Consider the following 12,382-nt stretch of genomic DNA (forward strand, 5'->3'; position numbering starts at 1 on the left):
ATGGTGTCAAGGAAAGAAAACCAACCAAATGAAGAAGCAAAATCAGGTCACTCATGTCGGACGGCCAAAAGGAAACTATCGGACGTCCGAAAGGATGAAGAACATCAAGAAAGAAACTCTGTCGGACGCTCGTGAGGAAGCATCGGACGTCCGGAAGGATCGGACGCACGCCTCGGACGCACATCGATCGCATCGGACGTCTGAGAAATTTCGCAAAGATTTGATGACTCTCTGCCTACGTTCGGACGCAGGGTTCGGACGTCCGACAGGCCAACGGCTAGTTTTGACAGCAATTAATATTTGACCGTTGGAGAGTCTTTTGGAGCCATTTCTCACCTTCTATAAAAACCCCAAAGCACAAGAAGACTAGAGACTTTTGCCAACACAAAATACAAGCTTACAAGTGAGATTTTTGAGTAGAAAGATTCTTTGTTGGTTGTATAAGGGGTTGGGGAAGTTGGGTTGTGAGGTTGCTCAAGTGAAGGTTACTCTCTTGGAGTAGTAAACCTTGGTGAAGGTGAACCAATCACTTGGAGTGGTAAAACCTTGGTGAAGGTTGCCTCATTTGTATAAAATAGTTCTTAATTGGGTGAGTGATCTTTCAAGTGTAGGTTGTTGAGGGTTAACTAGAATAGTTGTAAAACTCCTTGACTCAACCAAAGAGTATTTGGGGTGAGGAAGAAGTGAGCCTTCACTTGTACATCTTGGTTAGCATCGCCATCAATTGAAGAGGCTATTGGTTTGATATTTGGTTTGCATTTCTTATCTTTTCTCTTTAATTAAGTTTTCTTTATTGTGCTTAAATTTGATATATCTTTGTGCATCATTGTGAATTTGTTTGTACTCATTGGGTTGCACCGGGCTCTTACAATTGGTATCAGAGCTTGGTCTCTTTTGATCAAGCTTAACCGCTTAGAGTAAAGATCATGGCAACCATAAAAGTTTCTTTTTTAGAAGGGCAATCTATTGATAGACCACCTATGTTTAATGGTTCTCATTTTAGCATGTGGAAACAAAGAATGATGATTTTCTTACAATCTGTTTACATTGAATTATGGTATGTGGTAGAAGATGGTCCTTATGAAGCTAGAATAGTTGACTCTATCACCAATTTGAGTAGATTAAAGACTAGACAAGAATTGAATGAAAAAGACAAGAGAAACCTTTCTTTGAATGCCAAGGCCATGTGTATATTGTACAATGCATTAGATGTAAATGAATCTAGTAGGATTAAAGGTTGTAAATCAGCTAAAGATATTTGGGATAAATTGTGTGTATTTCATGAAGGTAATCAAGATATTAAAGAACAAAAGAAATCTTTACTTGTTTCTCAATATGAATTTTTCAAAATGCATCCTCTTGAAAATATTGATAAGATGTGTAGTAGATTTTGTGACATTATTGAAGATCTTAAATTGCTTGGAAAAGAATATTCTTTGGGTGAGAAAAATAGAAAGATTTTGAATGCCTTGCCAAAAGAATGGGAAAACAAAATAAATGCTATAGAAGAGGCAAAGGATTTAAATTCTATGTCCATTGAATCTCTTGTGGATACCCTAACCTCTTATGAATTAAAGCTGGAATTCAAAGTGCAAGAGGAAGAAAATGCAAGAATGTATAAGAGAGGCATAGCTTTTAAAGCATCTCAAGTGGGGGATAACCCATCCTTCATGGGTAATGAAATCATGGAAGTGGACAATGATATAACTCCTCACATCAAAAGTTTCAAGAAGATCTTCAACAAGAGATGTTCAAGAGGAGATTGCAAAATTACATGGGATGAATGCAATTCAAAAAGAGAAAAAGAAGAGTTGGCCCAAATGGCACTAATGGCCGTTGGAGAAGATGAGGTAAGTTCTTATCACTCTTCTTGTGATGAAGATAATGAAGATGATGATGTGAAAACTCTTATGATTAAAATGCATAAAAGTTTGAAAAAATCTTATGCTAAAAATAAAGATTTGAAAACAAAAATAAATGATTTGTTGGAAGAAAACTCCAAACTTTTTCAAGAAAACAAATGTTTGAGAATGGAAAATGATGATTTAAAAAATCAAAAAGGTGTTTTTGATTGCAAAAATAATTTGAAAAGGAAGTTGGAAGAGAAAACAAAGTTTTATGAAAAAATGTTGGAGGAACAAAATTTGTTAAAGAAAAGAATTAATGACTTGAACGAGGTTCTCCAAAATGAAAAACAAAAGTTTTCTCAAACAAAAGAAAGCAAATCTTTTCAAGGCACAAATAAGTTTGCTAAGAAAATTAGTTGCATTAAATCCACTTATGTGCAAAATACTTCTATCATGTGTCACTTTTGTTGCCAATTTGGACACATGCAAAATGATTGCTATGTAAAGAAAAATATGAGAAAAGATATGAAATCCATGTGGATTGCTAGATCATGTTGTAATAACTCCCAAGGACCCTATTATGGTCTTGACTTGAAAAATAAAGGGGGAGTTTGTTTTTTGATTGATGCCAAAAGGGGGAGTAGGATTTATTGAAATTTCTTTGCATGTTGGCACTTTCTAAGGGGGAGCTTTATTTGAACTTATTTGATAAAAGAAATCTTCATTTTGTTTGTCATCATCAAAAAGGGGGAGATTGTTGACCTTGGTCGATCAATCCTTGGTTTTGATGATTAACAAACCAAAATGTAGATTTGGTCTAATGTTTTTATGTGAGAAATTTGTTAGAATCAGGTTCAATGGTGTCAAGGAAAGAAAACCAACCAAATGAAGAAGCAAAATCAGGTCACTCATGTCGGACGGCCAAAAGGAAACTATCGGACGTCCGAAAGGATGAAGAACATCAAGAAAGAAACTCTGTCGGACGCTCGTGAGGAAGCATCGGACGTCCGGAAGGATCGGACGCACGCCTCGGACGCACATCGATCGCATCGGACGTCCGAGAAATTTCGCAAAGATTTGATGACTCTCTGCCTACGTTCGGACGCAGGGTTCGGACGTCCGACAGGTGGTTCGGACGTCTGACAGGCACCTGTCGGACGTCCGACAGGCCAACGGCTAGTTTTGACAGCAATTAATATTTGACCGTTGGAGAGTCTTTTGGAGCCATTTCTCACCTTCTATAAAAACCCCAAAGCACAAGAAGACTAGAGACTTTTGCCAACACAAAATACAAGCTTACAAGTGAGATTTTTGAGTAGAAAGATTCTTTGTTGGTTGTATAAGGGGTTGGGGAAGTTGGGTTGTGAGGTTGCTCAAGTGAAGGTTACTCTCTTGGAGTAGTAAAACCTTGGTGAAGGTGAACCAATCACTTGGAGTGGTAAAACCTTGGTGAAGGTTGCCTCATTTGTATAAAATAGTTCTTAATTGGGTGAGTGATCTTTCAAGTGTAGGTTGTTGAGGGTTAACTAGAATAGTTGTAAAACTCCTTGGCTCAACCAAAGAGTATTTGGGGTGAGGAAGGAGTGAGCCTTCACTTGTACATCTTGGTTAGCATCGCCATCAATTGAAGAGGCTATTGGTTTGATATTTGGTTTGCATTTCTTATCTTTTCTCTTTAATTAAGTTTTCTTTATTGTGCTTAAATTTGATATATCTTTGTGCATCATTGTGAATTTGTTTGTACTCATTGGGTTGCACCGGGCTCTTACAGCATGAAACTAGGTATTTCCTTCTATCAAATTAGAGTAGACCTATTGGTTCTGGGCCAAAATAATCATATAAATAACAATAATTTCTCTAATCAAATTTAACAAAAATATGATACCTCAATATTGCATTAAAAAAGGCAAATAATTTGTAGGTGTAGGTTGACACATAGAGTAGGTTGCTCTTTTTAAAACGATTCGTGCCGCTATAGAGTATCTTCCAATATAGTAAGTTTCAGCATGTCTCCTCTAAGATACAATAGCCCAGCTTATCTCATTGTAGTCTACTCCAATCACACTATTGGAGTAGGACAGAAACCTCATATAACACCCTTCTTTACCCTATAAACTCCAATAGTAGTGAAGGAAAGAAAAGTAGAAGATTGTCCAAAAATAGCAAAATATGTGTAAGACATGCTTGATATAAACCTCTATTTATAGGTTGAGAAATTAAGAGTATTAAAATACCAACATTAAGAATAATTAACATCTCATATTTTCAGCTACAAATTTAAAAAAAACTAGATTCATTGTATAACGATAAAAATTCAGTAAAAGAATTTTGAATGATTGAATTTGTAGGGTACATAATTCAAGACAAAAATCTTGTTTTAAAGATATAAGTTACACTTTTGAATGATTGAATTTGTAGCTGAAAATTCATTAAAGAATTTGTAATTCATTGTGTTTGAATTCAAAATAAACATGTGACTTTTTTTGAAAATATCCAACAATCTCCTACTTATTTTAATAAAAAATATAATACTCAATACTCAACATTTAATAGGGCAAAGATTAAAAGTTCATGCATAATGAAGGTGACAATGCCTTCACACTTTCACTTAGTGTTCAGTAATTCCTGTACTAGAGTCAAAGTTAACTTGGCCTTTAAACGATGACTACTTCAGGGCACATGGAATCGTATCACACATATGAACCTTTCAATGTTCTAAAGCAGGTTTTATAAGCCAGCACATTTATGACCTTGTGCTTTATCTCGATTTTTATGAGTGTTCTAGAGAATTGGAAGAATCTATTTAGGATGCTTCCATGACCACACTCATATAGATGAATCTATCCAAAATACTCCCATGAGTTGATCCCACCCATAAGCACTACAGAACTTTTTAAGGGATTAAAAATCCCAACCTCACTTATCGTCATAGGATCACAAATGCACTTACACCATAGGGATAGACAATTTAATAAAAGTAGTACATATTAATCAATCAAACCATTCTATGTTTCGTTTGTCTCCAATCTAGTTTTGGGATCTCTGATCCCTAAGTGGTTGTATCCTCATAGGTAAATTTTAACATATATTGGACTTTTGTCTTATCCCCGTCGATGTATATCATATCTTTGAGTCAATCAAGAGATTTTTTTCTTTACACAAATAAAATAGTAAAGATATGATATTCTTGATATTTTTTTTCCAAATAACTCTCTTAGTGATTCAAATATATTGAACCAATCTTTTGGAGAGAAAATTTCTCATCCATTTATAATCGCCAAATAATATAGGCATATATTTGCTCACATCAAGTGAAGTCACATTATTTAACTCATGGGATTTTTGCTTTTGCAAAAGTACCATAAAGGTATTTCAAGTACCATCACATTAAGCCCCACTTCTTCTTGATTACCAATATGCACTGCCCAAAACAGGTTAAGAAACACCGAGCATGACAAATATCATACTCCAATGTATTTTTTCTGATTCATGAGCTGAGGAGATAATTAGATATTTTTTTCATTTTGATATATACATGGAAACAGTCATGTGATTATTCCTTTTTTTTTTTTCAATCTCTTCCCTTAGACTATACATAATTTTGAGTAAAGAATATAGAATAATAGACTATGCAACATTCTCCACAAAAAGAAATGTAGCATTTATCTGATAAAATGCTGATAGTTTTACATCAATTTGCACGAGGTCTACAAGGGTTAAAAAAAATTTGACTATGTGCAAGGAATGAATAGGAAGAAAGATGTCAATGCACTTTCTTATAACTTATAAAAGTAGAAGACAAAACTAGAAAATTTTAAAGCCCCACTATTTAAACATAACTTGAACCCTCATAATTGCAGATTTCTTAATACATCTTGAGACCACTATTTTTAAGACAATAACTAGGCACATGTTATGAGGACCCAAAAATTCTCTTATTTTTATCGTAATTTACTGGCTTATTTAATTACTTATTCACCTGTTTTCTCTGAATAATTTATTTCAACCATTTTAAGTCCATTTGTATGGAACAACATCTCCCTTATGTTTTTAAAATGTTTCGTCAAAAAAATTTATTTTTTGAAGACTTGTTTAGTGAGGAATGACGAGTACATGCTTTTCGAGGCAAAATTCAATTCGAGAGTGCAATAATTTTGGAGAATTAAGAATGATCAATAGTAGACTAAAAAAAGTTAATTGAGAGATTAGATATGAGCGAGTAAAATTAAGCTTATACCGTGCGCGCGTCGAAAGATTCCCGAAAGTCGCGCCAGTACAAACTAATTGGGGATTTGAGGAATTAATACTAGACTTGTGTGAGGACTCATGTTTTTATTTGTAAGATAACTATTTTTATGGTTAATTACCTTAATATTAGTTACTTATATTATCGCTACAAGAATTTCATTTAGGTTTCGCTTTAACGTGCGCAAATCAGAAGTTTGCGTATATCGAGCCGGAATAGTTAAATGGAGATTTAAGAAATTTATTCTAGACTACTAAGAGTGAATAATTATAATGTTAAAGGAAGTACATTAGAGGTTTAGTGCACAAGTGAAGCAAACCCCAGAGAAAACGGACACGAAACGCGCGTGCGCGACACTATTTGTAGTTGACTTTTGGACAAAACTTTGGCCCCAAGTCTTTGAACTTCCAAGAGAAGCTTCATTCACCAGATTTCTCTCTCTCTCCTCACTCTTAGCTTGGCCGAAGTACACAAGGAAGAAGAAGGAGAAAACCCAACTTCACCTTGCACCATTCTTGCTCCAATCTTGCCCCAAAAACACCATCCAACTTCTAACTACTTGGAGATTCACCTTGGCTTGGAGGAGGAGGTCTTCCAGCCGAGTTTCTTGGAGCTTTTGGTGACCAAAATTTCTGGTTTTTCATCATCTAAGAGGTAGTAATCATCCAACCGTCTAACCTTGGCTTTAGTGGGTTAATCTTTGCTAGGAAGCTTGTAGCTTCATTGTTATTGTTGTTGTTTGGTTTTAAATGGTTGGATTGGGCTCTATGAAATCCCACCTTGATGATATAGGACTGATATGATGATGATAAGTGTTGTTTGTGTTAATTATGTGATAAACAAGATGAGATTTGTTGGAAGTGGTAGGAAAACCGAAGGGATTGCATGGGGAAAATCTGACCGAATCTGCCCTGTTTTTCTCGAAGTTTTGATTCAAATTTTTGTTGCTCAAATGACCTTGAAACTGATATAGATATGTTGTATAGGATGTGTGGAAAGTTTCCACCAAAAATCATGTGAATTGGTTGAGTAAAAGTTGGAATTTCGAAATTTTAGAAATCTGGAAAACTGTGTTCAGGTGGTCTGGACAGAGCATCTTTGAATGATCATAACTCTCTGCTTAGATATCGAAATCAAGTGCCGTTTGTGGCATTTGAAACTAGACATCCATAGTTTTATAACGGTGTATCATGAACTTTCTAATTCGAAGTGAGTCATCTGTAGTGACTGATCAAATTTGGCTGCCCTGTTCTATCAGTGCAATCGAGAAAATTGTAGAAGCTGCAACTTGTGGCTCCATTTTCTCTTATTTGCAAACTGAATTTCAAAACAACTCCTTCTGATGAAATGTAGACTTTTGAATGTAGTTTCCAATGCCACCAATCATGCCTAATTTTGAAGTTGAATTGAGTGAGATGTGGTTTTATTACCGAACTGTACCAAATCTGGAAAACTCTAATTTTGGCTAGCCGAATGGCCTAGCTTGACTTGGGACTTGTTGTTTTGAAAATTCTGATGTCAATCACCTACCAAATGTATATTAGATGTTTCTTGGACCTTGGTTTCACAAATGAGCCAGATTTGAGTTGATTTCATTGGGCAAAATGTTGAAAAAGAAAACGGAAGCAAGAAAACAGATTTGCCTTGGAAATTCCTTAAACTTTGGCAGTTTTGTTAACTACCTTCCCGTACGAATTTTCAAATGAAATTTGATAGAGAAATAACCCTCATATGGAAGTTTTATTGTACCAATTTTGATGTCATTCTAAGATCATTTCGATATACAAATGATGTGCCAAATTTGTTCTTCCAAATCTGGAAAATGTTCAATTAGTCCTTATTTTTAGCTAACTTTTGAGCTGCTATATCTTGACACTCAAAACTCTGATTCTAGTTCCATTTATTGTGTTTAAAACTTTGATTGGAACTCTAATAGTTCTGTGAATTTTATAGGCTAGTTCACTTTCTGTGAATTTTGCCGAATTTCCAAAGTTTGCCGAAAACCAAGATCTAAACTGTCTTGTAGTGCGAATCAGTCACTTTAAGCTGAAATTTGAGTGTTTTCTATTTAGAATCTTGGAAAAGTGTCTTCTAAGAACTTTTAGTACTTTAAACTAGTTTCCAACGGCGCCAAGTTTTCCAATTTTGGACCTACAGAGTGTAAGATATGATTTTTCAAATATTGCTCTTTAAAACTGAAATTTTTGAACTTGAAGGGAATTGAGTTTTTAGAAACTCTTCGCTACCCTTTGATATTGAATGACCATTTTAGACTTGATTTCTTGAGGGAAAACAGTTTTTCCTTGTATTATTAAACCCCACTTTTGAGCCTCAATTTACGAGTAATTAAGGCTCTCTTTCATGATATTTTCATAGATTGTACAAGTGTACAATCTCCCTTGTTAACTAGGGGTTTATAAGTGATAGTGCGTAATTGTAAATTATTATTTCCCCAGGCACTCAAAGGGACCTTCAAGAGGATCTTACAGTGGACGCCTAAACCCTCAATTGGGCACTACTTTCTTGTTTTTGATTGGTGAATGTCAAGTGTGTGAATAAGTGTTACGTGCTTAATTGTTATTAGTGATTAAGTATTTTGAAAATGCCGAGTCGAGTGTATACTTTATCGCACTCGTTCTCATTTAAGTGAAGCGTATTTGAATTACTTAAAGTGAATTACTTGAAGTGAATTACGTGAAATGACTATTTAAGTGAAGTGTATTTGAATTACTTAAAGTAAATTACTTGAAGTGAATTACGTGAAGTGAATATTTAAGTGAAGTGTATTTGAATTACTTAAAGTGAATTACTTGAAGTGAATTACATGAAGTGAATATTTAAGTGAAGTGTTTAAGTGATTATTTATGCTATGATTGCATAAGTCGATTGGAGTGAATCTCCTCAACTCTGAGTGATAATAACGGGGACGCCCAAATCTCATCGGCCGACCTTGCAACTCGAGTCGGCATGGGCTTAGTCGAGAAGCTTGGTGAGCCATGGGAAAAGCGTATAAGCGTGATCTATTGGACAGATCTTGCTTGGTATACTCGAGTAGTATCGCCTTCTATAAAAGAAGAGCGGGCTCGGCGCTGGGGTATGTAATGGTGAATGGGGAACTAGTAAGTGAAGTTTCTACGGACTAAATACCGACCCGGTTGACGAAGTGTCATCACGGGGAGGTAATTGATCGAGCATTGGCAAAGCAAGTGGAATTTAGCTCTTGAGAGCTTCCATATCCTTGAATTGTTTCTGTTTACTTTTCTCACTCGAATTGTTAATTTCCTGAATACTACTGTTTCATTTGCTAAATTGTGATTGCTACTTGGATTACATGCTTGCATGTGTGTTTCTTGGCCTCACTGAGGCTCATCCCATTAGTTTGTTTTACTTAACAGGTTGGATGGGAAGATTTTGGAAATGCCGACTAGGTTATACTTTTGATTGGAATCTTGGTTGTAAATGTGAGACCCCGTAATTTTCTCATTTTCTGGGTTTTATTCTATTTAATGGCATATTTTTCTGCATTTTCTTTATTAGGAAAATTTCTAGATAATTTTTATGAGTAAATATTCTTTTTTAGATGATTTTCTAGTATCGGTTAGTTTTCGAGAAATTAAGAGCGTATATTGGACGTGGAACCCGCTAGTGCGGAAAGTTCGGTAAATTCGGCCAATTAGGTTAAGTTTTGTATACTGGGATTAATTTGCTAGATGTTAAGAGATAATTAGAGGTTGCTTAGATGGTTAATGATAGAGAGACAAATGGATAAGTGTTAAACTTACAAGGTGCCACGTGTCGCTTTTTCATTCGAGCTTGGACTTTAACCATTATTTTTTACCTTTACTAATACTCAATTTTGACCCAAAAATCACCCAATTTTGCAAGCCTTTGGCCGACTCTCTCTCTCTCAAGAAGACAAGAAAAGAAAACTCTCAACCTTTTGCTTCTAATCTGCCTTTTGTTTTCTAACCTAAACGTCATTTCCGTACTTATTATTAGCTTGATTTTTGTCCTTGTATTGTCTTGAGTCTATTGAACGGCTATTGAAATTAAATTGTTGTGTGTGTACCTTTGGATTTGAATGAAAAAATAATGAAGCCATAAATGGTTGGAAATAGGAAAATACAAAGGGCGTGCTGCCCAAATTTTCGCTCGAGGGCTAAGTTTCTATTTGAACTTGTATATTTTTCGTTTGGCAAATACTATGACCGTTTTCCATCTTAAAACATGATACCTTTTCCATTTGAACCTTCAAATGTTTATTTACTACTTCATACCAAAATATAGAGGTATGACCTAAGGTTTTCTCAGTCAAGACATGTAGGCCATAATACCTACTTGAATGTATATTGATTTTGAACCACATAAACGATTCCGAAAAATAATATTTCTAAGCCTATCTAGTTGGATTCCGACTTGACTGTGATTCAAGTGTTTTCCATTGGAACTATTATAACCCTCTGAGTTTGGTTTATGACACCCTAGTTATTTCCGTCCACAGATTCAAATGGTTTTTTTTTTTCACTTTAAAGTCACCTTTATCCGTTTTACTCGTAACTAGTCGAGTTCCTTGATTCCACTTACTTATTTTGCTAGATAAATTGTAATATTCTTCTCGTTGAATCATAGGTTTTCTCGGTGACCGAGGGTAAGATCCGATAGGACATTTTGGACGTTATTTTGCATAATTCGGTGAGTGTTCCTTGTTTGCTATATTTTCTTGACTTCATGACTTGTATTATTGTTTGATAACGTGTTAAGTGCTTTCAATGATTTTCAAAACAAGTTTTCTAGGCGGGTGTGTACTTTATTGCACCCAACCTAAATAAATGTGAAATTTTCAAAGATTGAATGATTGGAACGTTACTTGTGCATGAATATAAGTCTTTTGGTTGAACTGGGCCCTGCCCTTTGTTATCGATCGACTCGAGCCAGAAGCAGACTCGGTCGGGCGATTTGGTGACCTGGGTGAACGTTTGGTATACTCGAGTATTACCTTGTAGGTTGGTGAAGGTTGGTGAAGCCTGGCCAATGTCCAGGAAGGGTTGAATGAAATGAACGAACGAACGAACGAGGGTTTTATTGATAAATGAAAAATGCATTTTCAAACGAATGAAGGAATAAGGGGAATGACAGGAGAACGAACGAATGAACGAACGTATCCTTTTCATGTGTGACTTATTGTAAATATGGTAAATGTTTCTTGACTTATTGTTTGATTTATGGCTTGATCCTATGTTCGGAACCTTACTGAGCTTTTAGCTCATTCCTTTAGTTTTGTTTTCCTTAACAGGGGAAGGCGAGCAGGGGCGAGAGCTCTGTATCGACTGGTTGGGTCTAGTTTTGGTTTTGTTTTGGTTCTCGCCCTAGTGCTTGGCACGGGTTGGTTGTATGGTGACTTGAGAACTTTTGTATTCTCAACGGTTGTACTTCTTTCTGAGATAGCAATGTATATAAGTTTTGTTTTAAGTTTTGGATCTTCGTTTTGCTGTTTCTTGTGGTTCTATTTCCGATTTGTGTGAGTGAACGACTGAGTCCCGGCGAGAGCTGGGCAGGCGGTCCACTGAACCCTCTGGTTCGCCTAAGGGGAAAGTGGGGCTGTCACAGTAAATGTTTAGTTGACTTTTAATGGTTGTATTTTGGGACTTGATGTATCTTTTGAGAACAAAATGTAAGATTTGGATATTCAGTTAAGGAAGCGACTTTTCTTCCTTTAGACTTGTATTATTTGGTATGTATCGTTAAATTTGAATTGAATTGTCTTGAGTCCTGGCGAGAACTGGGCAGGTGTCCCACGGATACTCTTGGGTTCGCCCTTGGGAGAAGTGGGGGCATCACACATGTTATATAGACATTTCACGGAGTATATATTTATAACACTTGAGTTCAAGTAAGTGCACCAACTATTTTAATCTTTTAACTATATCATTATAAGGCTGGTATGTTGTTCCTTTATACCATCAAATTGGCAATCAAAACAAAGGAAGTAGTCAAATACAAATCTAGTGACTTTGCTAAGTATGCCAGTACATGGCATTGAACACAAGAAATATTTTTCTGAACTTCAATTTCATGCAATTTTAGCATCTAACAAAATGCATTGCAGTTGGTAAATTGATGGAATTTATCAATCAATTACTTAATTGATTGTTATCAACTCTCGTCATAATCACACAAGATACATATAAATTTATTTGATTAGCTGATAACTAATTCAATGCCTACAAGTATAGCAGTTCAATAGAAGCATAAGATTGTCTTAAAATTGTTGGTTCTGGGCCAAAATAAT

This window comes from Coffea arabica, chromosome 11c (assembly GCF_036785885.1).
Source record: "Coffea arabica cultivar ET-39 chromosome 11c, Coffea Arabica ET-39 HiFi, whole genome shotgun sequence".
Lineage (NCBI taxonomy): Eukaryota > Viridiplantae > Streptophyta > Magnoliopsida > Gentianales > Rubiaceae > Coffea > Coffea arabica.